General features: G+C 43.1%; 1 protein-coding gene across 2 annotated transcripts in view; it reads right to left on the reverse strand.

Annotated features, from left to right (window-relative positions):
• Window positions 1-4,435, reverse strand: part of ANKRD45 (ankyrin repeat domain 45) — a 51,985-nt gene extending 47,550 nt beyond the window's left edge. For both annotated transcript variants that reach the window (XM_032838772.1, XM_032838771.1), the window contains exon 1: window positions 4,332-4,435. The gene's annotated coding sequence lies outside the window, so the exon portion shown is untranslated. The remainder of the gene's footprint in view (window positions 1-4,331) is intronic.
• Between the last annotated feature and the right edge of the window lie 15,958 nt (window positions 4,436-20,393).

The following is a 20,393-nucleotide window of genomic DNA, read 5'->3' on the forward strand; positions in this document are numbered from 1 at the left end:
CCTATTCCCATTATATTTTTAAAGGCTGGTGCCACCCACCAAATTGATACAAGCCACACTGTGAAAAAACATTAGTTTTGAATAACCTCTATGTAACTATACCAGGAAATCAACAAGAGAGAATTTAACAGAAGTTAGACAGCATGTGTTTATGGTTAATAGCTTGGATGACATATGTTTCAATGTACCCAGGGCAGTTCCAGTTACATCTGTTCCCCTGCTGTAATTTTTAATAGCACCCTCTTTTATTCTCAAAGGTGTCTATCATTACCACACAATAAGTTATTTTGTCACCCTATTAATAACGTTGTGATCTCCTGGAACATATCCACTATAGATATCCATATTCAAACCTTAGGGAACAGAGGCAGAATATGCTTAAAATGCCTTTCCTCACCGGCCTAGTGGGGGCCCAGACAGGAGACCTTAAAGATACTGAGAAAATCCTATTTACATCTCATATACATTCCTGTTACTAGGTCTAGAATAATGTTTCTTTTCCTCCTCCATTCTTACTATCCAAATCCTATTTAGGCCAAGCTATCAACCTTTCAACCTTGACTCTTCTCTAGAATGCACAGGGGCCTCTTCCTCCTATGATCTCCAAAGGCCATTATACATAGTCTGTAACATACAGCTTACCAAGTGTGGTATTACATTATGTTCTATTTGTTTCAAATACAGAAGACATCTACTTAATTAGATTATAAACTGGATGGGGGCAAGGATCAAACCTTAGATTTCTCTTGTGTCCCTTCCAGACTTACCACAATTCTTGACGTATGTTCTCAATAACTCTTAACATCAAGCTTGCGATTCCTACTGCAGCTCTTCACAGCCAAGAACAATGGGTTTTGGAGTCAAAAAGACTTGAGTTTACAATCCAATCCTGCAATTAATTCATTAGCTGCATAAATACTGGGTGATTTACCTAATCTCTTGTAGGAATACTGCTAGACCTAGTTTGCAGGATTGTTCTAAGAATTAATAAATTTGATGTTGCATATGCCAAGCCCATGGTGAGCACTCAGGAAACAAAACCTATCATCGCCATTATGTCATCATTCCTCCAGCAAGAGCATTCATGAAATAAAAGAAAAGATGGTAATACTATTACTTATTCTTTTTCTTTAATACACAGTTGTCCTATGCATGGTGTGAAATTATTTAATAAAAAAATTATTTTCTACTCTACCACCACCAAACATTTGATTACAGACAGATTATTTTGCATCTAGAGATCAGTGTGGTCCCAAGTTAATTCAGAGATTGATTAAAAAAAACTAGATCAAATCTGGAAATATGATTCAGGCCAGAATACTCAAAGCTACTTTGATATACCCTTGAATGGAACTTAATTTCCATATCAGCCCAGAATTAACATGATTAGGGCAGCATTTCTCAAATTCCCTGATCTCAGGGCTCTTTACACTCTTAAAAGTGGAGAGCCCCCCAAATTTTTATGTGGGTTATATCTATCAGTATTTACCATGTTAGAAAAAAACATTTACCATATTAGAAATTAAAACTTAAAAATCTTTTAAGATATGTATTAGTTCATGTTAAAAACAATTACATGTTAACATACAAATTACAGTTTATGAAAAATATATTTTACAAGGAAAATTTTATCAGAAGAGTGGCGTTATTTTACATTTTTGCAAATCCCTTTAATGTCTGACTTAATAGAAAAGAGATGGGTTCAAATTCCTGCTTCTGCTTTTATTCCCATTATGTGTGATGTTGTGACAGCAACTGTCATTGAGCCTCCAGAAAACTACCATAACACGTGAGAGAATGAGAATACAAAGACAATGATGTGTAAGAATGAATATGCAGATAGCTTTACTGGTGAACTCCCTGAAAAATGTCGTAAGAACCCCCAGGGAATCCTCAGACCATACTTTAAGAGCCACTGGACCAGGACATAGGTTTGTAGGTTTGACCATAGACCATAGTCACCCTGGTCTATGGTCAAACCTACAAGACTGTTCTACTCCAAATCTAGAATAAATTGAGATCAGCCTTTCTGAAATAAAAGGGCAAAGTGAAGTCTTCCAGGACATATATCCTTAAGTCTGCCTTTTAAAAGACATGTAAGCTGGAGGAAAAAAGTAAACTCTTCTCTCATATGTTTGGTGGTCTATTGTTGACTGTGTCCTTCATCACACTGTTTTTTTTTTTTTTTTTTGAAGATAGAGGAAAGAATTCTATTCTTTATGGTTTTTTCTTCTTATAACATAGAAGTTTTAGAGTATTTTAAAGTATTTTTACTGTGACTATAAGTACTAATAGGATGATCATAATAACATAGCTTTTCCTTTCTTCCTGTTATCAATATTCTATATATTGAAAATTTTTTTAAAGATTTATTTATTTGAGAGAGAAAGAGAGTGAGCATAGGGAGAGGGAGAATCTCAAGCCAGCTCCCCACTGGGCACAGAGCCCAACAGAGGTCTGGATCTCACTACCCTGAGATCACAACCTCAACAGAAATCAAGAGTCAGATGCTTAACCGACCGAACCGCCCAGGAACACCTATACTGAAAATGTTTAACTCTACTTCCTCACTAATATTTTTGTTTTAGAAAATACTTATTTTCCACAAGAAATATGTAATTTATATTTAACATATAATAGAATTATTTTTATTATTGTTAAAAGAAGTAATGTATTTTTAATTCTCAGTTTTAATTTCTAATTCTTACTATATTTTTAATGCTCATTTTATGGCTAGATAAAACACACCTAAAGGAAAGCTTTTCAGATCAGTAATTTTTTGAGCGTGTAATGGAGTGCTAGCACCAAAAAGTTTGAGGACCACCGTTCTAAGACATGGATGAGATCCAGAAATGGCAGAGTCTTCTTGTAGGGGCCGTTGGAACCAGAGTGGAAGGAAAAGTCACAGAAGGTTCAGGGCACTGATCAAACCAGGAGAGATCTGTTCACAAGGGACATGACTCCGAACATGACAAAGGGACCTCAGTTGCCCAAAAGTTTCATGAATCCCCATATATCCACACACCAGAACACCATCTCAAGGACAGTATCAGGGGACAAGTTATCTGAGAACCTAAATATCTTTGCATAAGAGAAATTAAACATTAGACAAAGAAGCCAGTTACAGATGTGTCTAAACTTTAAAACCACTGAACATTTTAATTTTGTTTTTTCCTGATAATCGATGAGTGAGGGCTCACAAAAGAATCTAGGTCACAGACAAAAAATAAATTGTTTTCTTTGCCCACAGAAGTTACAACGTAAATCAAAATTGCAACCCAGGTACCTATAACCAAACGTTCATAGAGAATGTAAGCACAGAGAGAGGAGACAGGGTTGGAACTATGAAGGCAGAAGGGCAGAGCAGTCTGCGAGTCAGAGGGCCCATGCTTTAGTCCTAATTCTGGTATTTAATAATCACGATACTTTTCTGAACTCACACTCTTTATTCGTGGAATGAGAACAGCACCTGCTCGGCTTTACTTAATTCGTATTGGAAAGCAGGGCTACAAACTCTTCCTTTTAACCATGAAATGCGAACTCATTTGAGGTTGCTAAGGCACTAATAATAGAACATCACAGGGGCCACGGTCCTACCCCGTAGGCCATTCCCCAGTCCACTGGGGAAGCCACCAGTAAATCGGCAATGACGGTGAGACAGGGATATAATGGAGATACAAGCAAAGAGCACTCTGAGAGTAAAGGCACTGGACACTTAAATTAGACTGGCAGCGGGAAGGTTGGGAAAAGGCTTCCCAGAAGTGGGGACACCCCATGATGGAGGAGTAGGAAGGTGTCTTAAAACGAGAAGAGAAGGGCAACCCAGGTCTTGAGAAGGAAACACAAAGGGCAAGGAGGCAGACAAGCTCGACGTTATGATGAATAGATCTTAAGGCCCTTTTAAGCTAATTGAATTCTTCTTCAAAAAAACGTGGCCCCTGGAGGATTTTAAGTCCCAGCTCAAGGAGAGGGCCCCAAAGTGCAGCCCTGAGCCCCTGGGGTTAAACAAAGGAAGGCCTGAGGAAGCGCAAACAGAGTGACAGTCCCATGAGGCCCGGGCGGGGCGGATACCAGTCACTTCTGGACAGCGGAGCTCGCCTTCCGGCCTGAATCCCTGGGGGACACTCGGGGATCTCCGAGGCTGCCCACGGGGCGGGAGCCGCTCTGCAAAGCTCTGGGCAGAGGCAAAACCTGAAGACGCCGCGGTTGACGCCCACTCCCCTAGGCTCGGCCCCTGCGGCGACACGGAAAGACGCCCATTCCTCTCCCCACCCCATCACCGCCCAATCTGGAGCGCCCACCTCTGCCCTCCGCTCAAGACCCCGACTCACCGCTCCCCAGGCCCCCGACTCCCGCGGTTACCATGGCGACGGCGCACCCGCGCGCGGTAGCGCCGCCCCGAGCGCCGCGGTTCCGGCGGCGCGCAAGGGTCGAGGTCGGCAGGTGCGAGGGGAGAGGGCGGAAGGAAACCCAGAGGAATTCATCCACCTGCGTTAAATCGCTGCGTTCGGGTGGGGGCGGGGGGGTGTGTTCTTTATTTTGTAAATTTTCTGCCGTACGGACTGTATGTACTCTACAGTTTAAAAAATAATTTTTGAAAATAAGGCGTGCGCATTGGTTGCAGGTCCGTCTTAAGTCTTATCTTTGGCTTTTGAACTAAAGAATTTTTCCAGAAATACGAAGATGCGGTCTGAAAACTACGAAACATTGTAATATAACGGACAGCTTGCTTAACGTTCTAGGCTGTTAGAAGTGTTTTTCTTATGGTTTATGGTCATTGTCACCAAGTCCGTTTCCTGAGAACTGACAAGTGCCAACTCTGTCAGGCGTGGAAGGGCCTAGGAAATTAGTATCTAGCTTGCTTGAGGAATTTAACATCCAAAACAGACTTTTTTAAAAAAATATTTTTATTTATTTGACAGACAGAGATCACAAGTAGGCAGAGAGAGGCAGGCAGAGAGAGAAGAAGGGGAAGCAGGCTCCCTGCTGAGCAGAGAGCCCAATGCAGGGCTGAATCCCAGGACCCTAGGATCATGACCTGAGCTGAAGGCAGAGGCTTTAACCCACTGAGCCACCCAGGCGTCCCCAAAACAGACGTTTTAAAAGGGAAGATGGGAAGGGCTGGAGCAGGGATATCAAAAGGAGACAGCAGAAAAGTGCCATGCTTACCCGGAAACTATATAAATGTCCGCATTAATCACAGAGTGAAGACCGGGAAGTTTTGGAGCTGATTCATGAGTGAAGGAAAGCATTTGTTTATTTACTATTTCTACAAGGAAATAGTTAAGGAGGAGGTAATATTTTAGAAGAGCTCAGAACATCTGAGCTGAAGGCTGAATAGCTTAGTTTTAAAATAAATATATGGCTCAAGATCCAAGTGAAATATCAATACCATAGATCTGAACTTCTGGAATAAAAAATAAGTTTGAGAAAAAAATTTAATTATTAGATTTCTCTTATTCAAAGTAGTTGTAAGAGTCAAAATATTAGAGTTTGACTTTATAGACAGGAACAATAGTCTAGAAATTTTGTCGCCTGCTAGCTCACTCCTGCAATCAACACATAGCACATTTGCTCTACTAAACACTCATTTCCTACTGAAGTTGTTGGAAGAGCAAGATATTTTAGGTATTTCACTTTTAATATGTTATATATATGTACTATGTTTTTCATAGTCTGGCTGAGGTTTCTTTTTTTTTTTTTTTTTTTAAAGATTTTATTTATTTTTTTGACCGACAGAGATCACAAGTAGGCAGAGAGGCAGGCAGAGAGAGAGAGAGAGGAGGAAGCAGGCTCCCCGCGGAGCAGAGAGCCCGAAGTGGGGCTTGATCCCAGGACCCTGAGATCATGATCTGAGCTGAAGGCAGAGGCTTTAACCCACTGAGCCACCCGGGCGCCCCTGAGGTTTCTTTTTTAGCATCTGGTTGGGAGATGACTTCTGATGCATGATCGCGCTTGAATCTGTTTTTAATTTGTCTTCATTGGGTGTGAAGAATTCTCAAATACAACTGTTTATGGAAAGTCTTAAATGGATTCCAATACTGAAAGTTAAATAGAATTCGTAAAAGAGGGGCGTCTGGGTGGCTCAGTGGGTTAAAGCCTCTGCCTTTGGCTCGGGTCGTGATCCCAGGATCCTGGGATCGAGCCCCGCATCGGGCTCTCTGCTTGGCGCGGAGCCTGCTTCCCGCTCTCTCTCTGCCTGCCTCTCTGCCTACTTGTCATCTCTGTCTGTCAAATAAATAAATAAAAATCTTAAAAAAAAAAAAGATTAAAAGAATTCGTAAAAGATTATTTTTAGTGCTCTGAATGCTAGAAAGGATGGGAAGACTCTAAGTAGGTCCGAGGAACCTAAAAGCAAAGGGGCCCTATTCTCTGCTTAACTCCATGTCAGAAACAATTGCATGATTCATTTAGGCAGGCCAGGTGAGAAACAGCCTTGAGGAGGAAAATTCTGGCATGGGAGTGGCCCAGATCTAGTAGAAAGATTTTCATGATCCTCTCTAATTCCCATTCCCTTCCCCTGCCAAGTTTGGCATGAGAATATTGAAGAGAGCCATTAGATCTAAAGGGGCCAAATGGATGCAGAAGAGACGAATCTTAGCAACAACCTGTGGGTACTAATGATGGAGGTCCAGATACAACAGTGAAGTCCTGGTGGGTGTACAAATGGCTTAAGGAGCAGATGAGTTAAACAGTATTCAAGCCCCCTCAAAATTAGATCAGCTCCAGAAAATTATAGTGGGCTGGAGGTTTCCAAATTGATTGAAAGTAGAAGTAGACATGCCTGAACCCATTTTTATTCTTTTTTCAATTATTACAATAAATTACTTTTTTTTTTAGATTTTTTAAAATTTATTTATTTGACAGAGAGAGAGATCACAAGTAGGCAGAGAGGCAGGCAGAGAGAAAGAGGGGGGAAGCAGGCTCCCCGCCAAGCAGAGAACCCAATGCGGGGCTCAATCCCAGGACCCTGAGATCTTGACCCGAGCTGAAGGCAGAGGCTTAACCCACTGAGCCACCCAGGCGCCCCAATAAATTACTTTTTTATAGGGGCGCCTGAGTGGCTCAGTTGGTTGTGTCTGTCTTCTGCTCAGGTCATGATCGCACGGTCCTGGGATTGAGTTCTGTATTGGGCTCCCTGCTCAGTGGGTAGTCTGCCTCTCCCTGTCCCTATACCCCTCCCCTCTGCTCCTTCTCTGTCTCTCTGTCAAATAAATAAGTAAAATCTTTTAAAACACTACTTTTTTCTAAGTAATTGAAAAAAGGATTAGATTTCTGTTACTTGTAACATCAATGTCTCATAATATGGAAAGGGGAAAATATAGTATGGCTTTATTTTAGAAACATGCTGTCCATCGAGATAAATTCCCAAAATGAAAGTTGGAAAGGATAAAATTGCAGGTAGGTGTTTTGCTTATAGATGAAAAAACTGTGCATGAATATTATCAGTTAGAGGATCAATGTTAACCTGGAGGCAGGTTTCTAGCAGGATGCTCTAGTACTCTCTCACTCTCTCCATTTCAACAACTTTGTGTCAATGACTTAACTATAGCTCTATAAGGCACACCTAACAAATGACCCAATGCTCAGAATAACAAATAATATGATAGAGGATAGTAGAATGAAAATCCAAAACTGGGGGTGCCTGGGTGGCTCAGTGGGTTAAAGCCTTTGCCTTTCCGCTCAGGTCATGATCTCAGGGTCCTGGGATGGAGCCCCACATCGGTCTCTCTGCTCAGCAGGGAGTCCACTTCCTCCTCTCTCTCTCTCTCTCTCTCTGCCTATTTGTGACCTGTATTTGTCAAATAAATAAAATTTAAAAAAAATCCAAAACCAAAGGGTAAATAGAAATTCAAAAGGCAAAGAAGTGGGAAAAAGCATTCCAGAAAAAAAAAAATTGTAAAAAAAAAAATGGAGTCACAAAATAAATAGAGAAATAAATGCATATGTAGATAGAAACAGGCCAAGGATATGTGGTTGAAAGAGGCAGGAGATGTTAAAGGGATTGGAAGAGGTCAGGACAGCAATACGGAGAACAGTTTGGAGGAAGGTAAGACAAAAGGCACAAAGAGAAGCCAAGGGTGGTGACCAGGTGGCTAGGGGTCTTCTAATTCAGAGAGAGGGTTTGAATCAGGATGATGTGTGTAGTCTTAGACAAGCAGAGGCAGAAATATCAGTGTACCTCCAGCCAACATACATTTGAATCTAAAGGTCAGTAGAGGCACCTGGGGGGCTCAGTTGGTTGAACGTCTGACTCTTGGTTTCAGCTCAGGTCATGCTCTCAGGTCATGATCTCAGGGTCGTAAGATTTAGCCCCTCCAACTCCCCCACAAGGCTCTGTGCTCAGCGGGGAATGTGCTTGAGATGCTCTCCCTCCCTCGGCCCCTCCCTATGCCTGTGCATCCTCACATGCATGCTCCCTTCTTTTCTCTCTCTCTTCAAATAAACAAATTAAAAAAAAAAAAAAAAGCTCAATAGACAAGACTGGAATATAAATAAAAATTTGGGGGTCCTTGGCATATAAATGTTATTGAAAACCTTCAAAGAGTTATCCAGGGTGATGCATAAGAGACCAGAGTGCTAAGGGCAAGCAATGGGAACAGGAACGTTAAGGAGTAGGCAGCAGAAGACAGGGAGAGAATGAACAGGCCCAGGTAAGCGTGGCAGCATAGAAGCCAAGGAAATCGTTTCAACAAAGACTTGGAAAAAAAAAAAATAATGGAATTTGGCACTTGAGCTAACCTTTTATGGGATCAGTTTTAGTGAAGGGTAATAGACAAAAATCAAGAGTGCAGTGGACTGAGGAATGAAGGAGGGAGATGAGGAAGTAGACCACTAGGAATAGAATATTCTAGCTTTGAAGAAGGTAGAATAAAAAGCTTTTTCAGAAAACTGTCTCTTGCAGGAAGTATCTTTATTTTTAAGGTAAGACAGTTTTGGCATTTGTCAGACATAACATCAGTATTATTGGTTTAATAACAATAATTGAAATGAAGTGATGGTAGAGAATATCTGCTATTCTTTTGAGAAATTCCAATAAGATGTTGAGAAATAAGAAATGGCTCAGTTGTTAAAGGAATACAAAGTATCAAGGGAAATGTTGTGGCAGGGAGAGGATCACAGAAGCCCACGTGTATCTATAATATGACAGCAAGGAACTTGCTGAAAGAGAAGATTAAGAAAAAAGATGACCCATGAAGTAAGATCCTAAGGGAAATTAAAGGATAAAGGGCTAAATTATCTATGGAATGATGGCCTCAAATAGGAGGAACTTCACTTGCTCTTCTAATTTTGAAGTGCAAAAAAGTAACAGAAGCTTGGATGCAGTTAATTTTTCATCCTATGGAATTTATGGTTAAAGAAAACCCAGCTTGGGCACCTGGGTGGCTCAGCTTGTTAAGCACTGGCCTTCAGCCCAGGTCATGATCCCAGGGTCCTGGGACTGAGTCTCACATTGGGCTGCCTGCTCAGCAGAGAGCCTGCTTCTCCCTCTCCCTCTGCCTGCCGCTACCCCTGCTTGTGCTTGCTCTCCCTCTGTGTCAAATAAATAAATAAAATCTTAAAAAAAGAGAGAAGAAAACCCAGCTTGATGACCTTGGACTGAGAATGCTTAAACTGAGGGAGAAAGGCATGAGAAGGGTGAGAATAGCATGAAGATTTGCCAAAACAAGTAAAAACTTTGGTTGCACTGAAGAGGTGAGTGAGGTTGAAGACTATGAATTCGAAGTCAGCTCAGCCTGCCCAGTTGAGTGATCTTCTCCAGCAAGGTCTCCAGCAATGCTCAGACACCCAGTTTGGTCTGAAGTTAGTGCGACAGAGGTAGGCAGGTACGTGTGGATGAAAAGCGCTGGGCAGAAAAGTTGGCCCTTTTCCCTCAGCTTCTGGGAGGTAACTTCTAAGCCCTTGGAATGAACTGCCCAGCTTTATTTACCTGGAGCCCTTACACCATGCTGCAACAGTCTATGCTAACAATGCAACTTACACTAGGACCTGAGACCATGCAGCATCAGCCCAACCTATGCCTACAGATCCCTTCCTTCCACTCGGACCCTGCTGCTCATTATAATAATTGTATCTACCTGGCCTCTGATGATTAAGTTACGTCATCTAGCCTCTCTTCTGTGTATGAGGGAAATGGGGCCATCCTGACATCCTCACCGTAATCAGGGAGCCCAGTTCTGTGTCAGCATCTCCTACTGTTAGGGTCCGTGATCAAAGGAAGGAGACTGATATAAGAAAATCAAACAAAGCTTTATTTCACACCAAGCATCAAAAATCAAACTGACTGGTCGGGGCTGTCTCTTACGAAAAGACGAGGACGATGATTCTGACAAGGTCACTCACAAGAAGGCCGCTCCAGATGAGGCTGCTCCGCAGATGAGGCCGCTCCCCAGATGAGGCCGCTCCCATGAAGGACACTGCTAATGAGGTCGCTCCCTGGACAGGGCTGCTCCGGCAAGGCCGCTCCCCGGACAGGGGTGCTCCCGGGACAGGGGTGCTCTGGAGAGGCCGCTCTGGAGGAAGCCTCTTCCCTGATGATGCTGCTCCTGCAGGGCCGCTCACCAAGGAGGCCTCTTCCCAGACGAAGCCGCTTCCCAGAATGACATAGCTCCCGCGAGGCAGCGGCTCAGGGTTCCTGGCGAGGTTGCTGGTGTTTAGGCCGCTCCGGTGGTGCAGCTGTTGAGGGTCACTGTGTGGGCGGGGCCGCTGGCGTAGGGGCGGCAGGTGTCTTGGTGCCGCAGGGGTCTCGGGGTCGCAGGGGTCAGGGCCACTGGCGGCACGGGACCGCTGGTGGTTCGGGGCTGCTGGCGGCTCGGGGCTGCAGGCATCGGGACCGCTGGCGGCTCCAGCGAGAGGCTGAGCTGCTCCACGACGTGGCCGGGGTCCCACGGGGGATCGCCCATCCTGTCCTTGCCTGTGGCTGCCGGGCCTTGCGCCTTGCCGCCCGCCAGCCCCTTGCAGCACGCCAGTGTCTCCTTATGCTGCACGACGGTCTCTGCAGCATCGTGGCCCGCAGCTCCTCGGGGGCTCAGCGCGCCGCCCTGCATGGGCATCGCGGGCAACGGGCAGCCAGCACTTACCGCCTCCGGGGGCAGCGCCGTGCACACGAAGTGGCTGCCCGCGGCGGGCCGTCTTGGGCGCTGGCGGCCACGACGAGCGCCAAGACGGCGGCCAGCAGCGCTAGCATCCCGTCCGCGCAGCGCTCACTCCAGCATCAGCTGACGGGCAGGCGCCGTCGGGGCACGCGGTGGAGGCGCCTCCTCTGCGGGCTTAGGCCCAGCACGCCGCTCGAGGGCAGCTTGAGCACAGGAGCCAATGGAACCGTCTGCCTCCCGCAGCTCGCTGTCTCCGCTCCTCCTACAGCTCTGACAAGAGCTCCTACAGCTCCAAAAGCTCTTACAAGAGCTCTCACAGCTCTTACAGCTCTGCTCCCTCCTGGCTCTCCTTTTTCTTCCTCTGACAGCTCTCCTTCTTCCGACAGCCTCGCAGACCAACCTTTATGGGGGTGGTTGAGCCCCGCCCCTACATAGGCGGCCAATTGAATTTCAATTCACCCTAGTGGATATACGTGCGCCCCACTGATTGGACCTCTCCACCCGGCCTGCCCCGCCCCTACATCCGGGTTCCACAAGCCAGTTCCTATGGGAGAGGCAGGCCCTTACACTACAGTCAATCTGGTGGGCAAGAAGAGAGCCAATACTGAATTTATTAATGGTTCTGGGTACCCCTCTCAATAGCACCTTCCTTATTACTTTGGTAAATGGTCTGTCCTCCAGTCCCTCCCATGGAACATAATTGGTTGGTGGGTCTTCTGGGTTTACATAGGATATTGACTCTAGCATGCTCATTTCTTTGAACTTCTTGATCTCTTATTCTACTGCCTTCCATGGAAATTCTGGCACCTTTCCTTCACTTAGTATGGGTCATCACTTTCCATGCTTATGAAGCCATTTTACAGCATGTTTGCACCATTTCCTGGGATCCTTGCCAGGTTAAATTCTGTATCCCAGCAGAGTGCTTCAAAATTAATTAAACCCCCCTGTTCAACTTTGTATTCTGTCTCCCCAGATCCAGTATCCCCAGAACTCAGTCCCGTGTACACTCACCCAGATCCTGAACTCCTGGGATACAGTCCCTTTTACTCTGTCATCATGTGGATTCTCCCATATCCTGAGTTCCTCGGGGTATATGTTGTCCTTTCCTACATTATCAGGCCTAATGTATCCCCAGCTGGGTAACTTAGTGCCTTATTTCTATTTACTAGCCTACTGGTAAGCCTAGACAAGGGAAGATAGGGCTGATCCTCAAAAGGTTCATGTTGTCCTATAGCAAGGAAAGAACATTAGCCTGAGGGAAGAGGGGGCCACTTCTTTGGCTCAAAAGGTTCAGGAATCTTTGGGAATTAAATACTTTGGGGTGCAGGGACCCAGATGTCCTCATGCCATATATCAAGTTCCCACTCTTTCCAACTAGTACCCTGTTCTTGGCATAGCAGATTTGCTGATAGGTTCTGCTGCTCTTATGATTAAGTCCTGGAACTGGTCCCAAGCTTTTCCTGCCCTCTAGTTGCAGAAGATGAGAACCTATTTGTTACCTAGGAAATCCTTTGGTTTTCATGCTTTTTTTTAATTTTATTTTTTAAACTTTATTTATTTGACAGATAGACATCACAAGTAGGCAGAGAGGCAGAGAGAGGGGGAAGCAGTCACCCCCCTGAGCAGAGAGCCCAATTTGGGGCTTGATCCCAGGACCCTGAGATCATGACCTGAGCCGAAGTCAGAGGCTTCACCCACTGAGCCACCCAGGAGCCCCTCATGCTTTGTTTTGAATAGATAATTAATTACTCTGCGTTTCATCAGATGACATCAAATGAACGTAGCCACAACCCACTCCTATTTCTTCTTTATATTTCTAACACCTGATACATTGGACCCATAAGAATGTTTCTTCCCACTGAAATACACAGTTTGCTAATAGTGGAGGTTTTCACAATTGCACTGCTGTTGTGTTAGGGACTAATTACCCTCTTTCCACTACCAGTGAGTATATATCTCTACTAGCCTGGCAAGCTGGTGCTCCAACACCAAAAATCCTGTCTTCTTAACTGCTTCCTGAGCCACTCCTGGCATTCCTAGCACCAACTGTCATTGTGAGGCTACTCTAGAAACATATTCTGAGATGGAGTTTGGCATGCAGGAAATTAGACTTGGGATCAAGACCTAGAAAGAAGGGCGCCTGGGTGCCTCAGTGGGTTAAGCTGCTGCCTTCGGCTCAGGTCATGATCTCAGGGTCCTGGGATCGAGTCCCGCATCTGGCTCTCTGCTCAGCAGGGAGCCTGCTTCCCTCTCCCTCTCTCTCTGCCTGCCTCTCTGTCTACTTGTGATCTCTCTCTGTCAAATAAATAAATAAAATCTTAAAAAAAAAAAAAAAGACCTAGAAAGAAAGGTAAGGAAGCAGGTCAGAGAGAGAAGTTAGGCTACAGTGCTATCTCAGCCAAGGCCTGTGCAGACTCTCTGGGGAACTCTAGTTGGGATGGTCTTTCAGAGTTGTCCCAAGATGGGGCAAGGGAGCTGTGTCTTTGTACCCCCGTATCAACTAGTCACTGGCTAAGCCTTCAATGGAAGGGAGGAAGGCCTTGGGTGGGCAGCTCTCTTCTACCAGGGTGCTTCCCACAAGAGGCTAACAGCTGAGATCTGTCTGTTCACGGCACTTCCAGTGACTGGTGGATTACATCCATCATTTCTGAACGGTGCTTGGCTGGCGTGTTACACGGCTCACTATATGCCGTCAATTTTGACATGCAGCTCCATCCGTCTGTTTTTCAGTATTCAGATATTGCTTTTTTTCCCCAATTAAATCTTGTTTTGAAATTACTGAACACATTTAAATAAAATGCCTATAATTTTATTGAAATAAAAATAAATGTTATCTAAGAAAATAATAAAATTTTATTCAAATAAAAGAAGATTTCACTTAAATGAATTTTTAGTTATTAAGAGCATTTAATAAATTAAAATATAAAATGCAATACTCTCAAAGAAATCTGACTTCTATCCCTAACTTTTCTGTTATCTCCTTTTCCTCTAGCCAACCATTTTCATTGAGTTTCACTTTATCAAGGTGCCTGGGTGGCTCAGTGGGTTAAGCGTCTGCCTTCAGCTCAGATCGTGATCTCAGGGTCCTGGGATCGATCCCTGTATTGGGCTCCCTGCTCAGCGGGGAGTCTGCTTCCTCTTCTGCTGCTCATGTTCTCCCTCTCTTTCAAATAAAATAAATAATCTTTAAAATATATATATATATAAATATATATAAATACACATACACCTTCATACACTTTCATATCATATTTCCACACCTTGCTTAATCAAAGTTATCATGTTACACACATCACGCACTTAGTTTTTTTCACTTAACAATATATCCTGAAGAAGTGTCATGTAACTGTTCCAAGATCTTCCTCGTTTCTTTTTATAGCTGCATAATCCTCATTATGTGGATATCCCATTGTTTATTCAATCAGTCCCCTATTTAGAGGCTCTGTGGTTGTTTCCATTCTTTTCCTGTTACAAAGAATCCTGCAGTTAATAACCTTATGTATAACTTTTTGGGTTTTTTTTTAAATTTTATTTATTTATTTGACAGAGAGAGAGAGAGAGAGAGAGATCACAAGTAGACAGAGAGGCAGGCAGAGAGGCAGACAGAGAAGGAAGCAGGCTCACTGCTAAGCAGAGAGCCCGATGCGGGGCTTGATCCCAGGACCCTGAGATCATGACCTGAGCTGAAGGCAGAGGCTTAACCCACTGAGCCACCCAGGTGCCCCTGGTTTTTTTTTTTTTTTATATTTTTGCAAGTGTTTCCTTGGGATAGCAGGATTGGTGGGTCAGAGGGTAAATGCTAATACATATAGGCTAATATATATATATATATATATGTTATATTTATATTATATATAATATAGCTATAGTGTGCATTTTTCTTATTATCAGCAAGAGTAAACATATTTTCAAATGTTTAAGGGTCATTTCTTTTCTTGAGGACTGCCTTTTCATGTATTTTGCCTAATTATCTATATTATATGTTTTTCCTATGTATATAGTTGATTATGAATCTTTTGTGATATGTACTGCTAATATTTTTTCATGTCATTTTTTTTACTTCACTTGTAATATTTTTCCCATGGAAATTTTTTTTAAAGATTTTATTTATTTATTTGACAGAGATCACAAGTAGGCAGAGAGTGGGCGGGGGTGGAGAAAGCAGGCTCCCTGCTTAGGACCTCCCAGGTCCCTCCCAGGACCCTGAGATCACGACCTGAGCTGAAGGAAGAGGCTTAACCCACTGAGCCCCCAGGCGCCCCTGTCAGCATCATTTAAGCCACAGTCCACATAATCACAGTCCATATAAAAGGTGGTATGTGAAAGACCACCTTTATCACATACTAAATTCCTGTATTTCTTGGGTCTATTTCTGGATTTCCTACCCTGCTCCTTTTGTCTGTCTGTTCATACACCAAAACCACAGTTTTAATTATAGCAGTTTCAGAACATGCTTTAATAATATCTGTCAGGGTTAGCCTACTCCTTTGCCACTTCTATTTTTAGACTATTTCTGGGTATTTGCATATGTCTGTTCTTCCATATGAACTTTATAATCAGTTTATCTAGCTCTGTCAAAACTCTGATGGTGACTTACTTGGATTGCACTAAATGTATATATTAACTTATGGAGCACTACCATCCTTTTGAACTTGAGTCCTCTTATCTAATGACATGGAATGTCTCTCTATCTGCTCGGGGTTACTTCTGTTTCTTTCAGGAGTGTCTTATAGTTTTCATTTAACTAATAACCCTTGACAGAGAGTGGTAAAGAATTCAAATTCTATCTGAGAAAACTGAAGACCAAAATGACCAAGTGATTGCTTGAGATCACAGAGTTAAAGCTAGGACTTGGCACCCATCATAGTGCTCTCCTCTGTCCCACCCTCTTACCCTGTGGATACATCTACGGAACTGGGAAGATGCTCTGCTGTTGTCTGATTTGTGCTCCGTCCTCCTGCGTTGTTCCTGAACTTCCCAAAGCATTTTCCCAGTTCTCCAGCTCTGTCTCCTGCCACTGTCTCTAGTGCACTTCTGCCCAAGTTGTCCTTGCCACTCTGGCTTTGTTGTCTTTGCTGAGAACACTCCTCCTCCCTCCCAGCTCTGTCACCTAGTAACCCCCATCATCTTTCATGTCTCAACCGAAGGGGCACACTCTCAGGGAAATCTTTTGTGTTGGTTATAACATAAAAATGTTTTTGCTCCATAGAAATGTATCCCCCCAAAACAAACATGTATTATCTCACAACTTTTGTAGATCAGGAATCCAGGCATGGCTTAGCTAGGTGCTGCTGCCTCAAGGTCTCTCATGCTGTCAAGCTGTAGGCAGAGTCTTCAATCTCATCTGAAGGCTCATTTGGGAAAGGATTTGCTTCCAAGCTCACTCATGTTGCTGATGGCAAGACTCAGCTCCTCATGGGCTATTGGATTGAGAGCTTCAATCACTTGCTTGTTCGGAGGGAAGTCAGCTGCCATATTCTGAGGGGTCCTATGGAGAGGTTCTCACGGCAAGGAAATGATAGAGGCTTCTGGCCAACAGTCAGCAAGAGGGAAATGAAATTTGCAACCAAAGCTACAGTCCTTTGGCAAACTAATCCTGAACGTGACATTTCATTACTTTTACTGTCTCCTATTTGTTAGTTACTAGGTGTAGCCTACCCTCAAACAAGGAAATTACACAAGGCCATGAATACCATGAGGCAGAGAACATTGGGGGTTATTATAGACAGAACTGTGTGCCTCACTCCCACTCCCAGTTCTTATGTTGAAGCTTTAATTTTCATTGTGACTATATTTGGAAATAGAGCCAATAAGAAGGTAATTAAAATTAAATGAGATAATAACAGTAGGGCCCAAATGCGACAGGATTCATGTCTCTATAAGAAAAGAACTCTCCCTTACCTTCTTCCCACCCCAACCTTTTATCTTTCTTCGGGGATACAGTGAGAAGACAGCCATCAACAACCCAGGAAGAAAACTCACCAATAACCAAATCAGCTAACACCTTGATCTTGGACTTCCCAGCCTCCAGAACTGTAAGAAATACATTTCTGTTGTTTAAGTCACTAGTTTTTGGTACTTTGTTGTGGCAGCCTGAACTAAGACAAGAGCTGTCTTAGAGACTGCCCACCCCAACTTCCCATACCCTCTAGACGAGGTCTAGACTCCTTACTACATAGTTTCTTTAGCATGTGGTAGGTCTCTTTCAGACAATTATCCCACCAGTAATTAAACAATTAATTGCACAACTGATGGTTTAGTTTTAGAATATTTCTGCAAGAATGGAAATTCCATAAAACAAGGAAACCTGTGCGTCTTGTTCACTGCTGAAACTTGGGTCCAAGCACAACATTTTATACACAGCAAACAATGTGTAATTTCTAATTTTTGAAAGACTATAAGCAACCCTTGATGAACTGTTTGGCTCTTGCTACTGCCTCATACCCAGTCCAGATAAAAATCTATTTTAGGATATTTTCAACCAGAAATGCAGGCTCCAGGGCATCTGGGTGGCTCAGTTAGTTAAGCATCTGCCTTCAGCTCAGCTCGTGATCTCAGGGTCCTGGGATCCCAGGATCCCATTCAGTGGGGATCCTGCTTGTTCCTCTCCCTCTGCTCCTGCCCCTGCTGTGCTCCCTCTCTTTCAAATAAAATAATAAAATATTTTTTAAATTAATGATTAATTAATTAAAAAATTAAAAAAGAAAAGAAATGCAGTCTCCCCCATGGGCACACTTACTGAGGGTGCAAAAATCCCCCAGTTGTTGCAAATACCAGGTTTTTTGTACTCATATTTCTAAATGGAACTCTCTAGGTCTTGATGTATATAGAAAGGGTTGATTCACACTAAACTGCCCCACTTTAAAAAGAAACAGAGTTAGCAGAAGCACAAACCAGATCACAGTGGGCTGGAGAATGAATCACAGCTTTACAAAAGTAGGAGGAACTGCTCTTATCCTGGCTAAGGACTTGAAAATTCTGTCATTGCTTAGCAGCATTTCTTATATTTTAATACCTCTTTCATTATCATTTTCTCATGTTATGAACGAATCTAAGGATCACCTTTGAAGATGTTTGTTACAACAGGCGATTCATAGAAGAGAAACCTGAATTCCAGCCATACATATGAAAAGATGCCTTAACTGCACTAGCCATTAGAGGAAAGTGCATCTAACCCACAGTGAATTACCATTTTAGACTCATCAGATTGGCAAAACAAATTTAAAGTTGGGAAACACCAAGCATAAGATAAGGTAGACAAACAAGAACCTTCACACTCTGCTAGTGGGAGAGGCAGCATGCCGCCTTGGCTGAAAACACAGACTCCAGAGCCACTGTGTATGGTCTCAAGTCCTGACTCTGCCTCTTTGGCTTACCCTGACTTTGAGCAAGTTCGTTAACATCTTAGTTCCATCTGTAAAATTGAGATGATGATGATGATAACATGATAGATCCTAACTCAGGAGGACTAGTGTGTGTATTAATGAGTTAAGAAAAGCTCCTAGAACAATGTCTGGCATGTAGTTCATGTTACATAAGTATTTGCTAGTAGTTGTAGCAGGAATAGTAGTAGTTGTTATTGTAAAACAAAACAACCACTTTAGAGAGCAATTTGGCTAGTGCTAGCAAAGTTGAAGATATACATAGCATACAACCCAGCCATTTTACTCATACTTCCTATCCTAGAGAAACCCTTACAGATGTACACAAGGGAGCATATGCCAGAATTTACATTGTCGCATTATAATAGGCAAAACTGGAAATAGTCAAAATATCCAACTGCAGGATAATAGATCTTTTAAAACCTGTGGTACAATGAAAGTGACCGAACAGGACAAATGGTAGTTACCCATGTGGTGAGCACAGCATAATGTATAGCGATGTTGAATTACTATGTTGTATGCCTGAAACTTCATTATTATTCATTAACATTGTGTGCCGACTATACTCACATAAAACATTTTTAATAAAAACAAAAAAGTAAACCTCTCCTTTCCCCAACTAAGTCACTCTCCATAACATCACCCTGTTTTTCTTCTTCTTAGAGAGCATTTGCCACCTAATGAAATTATTTTGCTTATTTGTTTACTTGTTTTTTGTCTATATTCTTTTATATGAATTAGTATGCTTCTGGCTGCAAGTAATAGAAACCCCCAACTCACTTTAAAATGTGAAATTTATTATCTCACATGAGCAGATGTCCAACAATAAGGAAGTTTCTGGGCAAGGGAAGATGAGTAGTTTAAAAATGACATTCAAGGGGTGCCTGGGTGGCTCAGTCAGTTAAGTGCCCAACTCTTGATTTTCTCTCAGGTCATGATCTCAAGGTCGTGAGTCAGGCTCTAAGTCAGGCTCTGCACTCATTGGGGAGTCTGCTTGAAATTCTCTTCCTCACCCTCTGCCCCTCCCCCCACTCTCTCTCTAAAATAAATAAATCATTTTTTAAAAATGACATTCAAGGATCCAAATTCTTTCCGTCTCTATGTTCTACCATCTTTATTGTCTAGCTTCTTTCTCCTGTGGATTCCCTCATGTTTGTGAAATGGTTGCAGTGGTCCCAGGTATCACATACAGACACAACAATGGCCAGAGAGAAAAGATGCAATCTCTTCCTACAGCTCTTCTAAAAATGGGAGGAAGTCTTTCTCCACAGTCTTCATTAGATTTTCTCTGATTTTTTCATTGGTTAGTACTGAGTAATTAGAAAGTCAACCACCATAACCACATAAGTCCTCAGTAGAACTTCAGGATGTTGTCTATCTCATTCACGACCGTATTCCCTAAGCCTAGAGTAGTACTTTGCATGCAATTGCCGCTTCCCAATGGCACATGGGAGAAGAATGAGGCACAAACAAGTCAGCTACAAGAGAAAGGGAGCAGGGGCTGGCAGTTGAGAAGACTGCTGCCCCAAATGACTCCCCAGTCCCAAATTTATTAGATAGAAGACAGCAATCAACAAAGGAGTTGAAGGAGATTACAGATAAGCAAGATATGTCTGACCAAGCAGTATAGGATTTGTGGTTGAGTAAACATATTTAAAGGGATCATCTAATTAACTACAGGTGATCTCTGCAGAAGGGGAGATAAGAGAAAAAAAGAAGCAGGTGGTCTTCCACCCTGAGTGGACTGGGCACTCCAAGCTGCTGAGCTGCTTGGATGTACATCATCCTTTCCTCCAGAAGCCTGCTCCTAGTACATGTTTAAGCATGTTTGGTCAGTACATTGTTCTGAGGGACGGTTACATGCAAAAAGTATTCATTTAATAAATAACTCCATTTAGGGGGCATATGAAGAGGA

The sequence above is a fragment of the Lontra canadensis genome, unplaced genomic scaffold, assembly GCF_010015895.1.
Source record: "Lontra canadensis isolate GAN:19392208 unplaced genomic scaffold, GSC_riverotter_1.0 scaffold106, whole genome shotgun sequence".
NCBI classification, from domain to species: Eukaryota; Metazoa; Chordata; class Mammalia; order Carnivora; family Mustelidae; genus Lontra; species Lontra canadensis.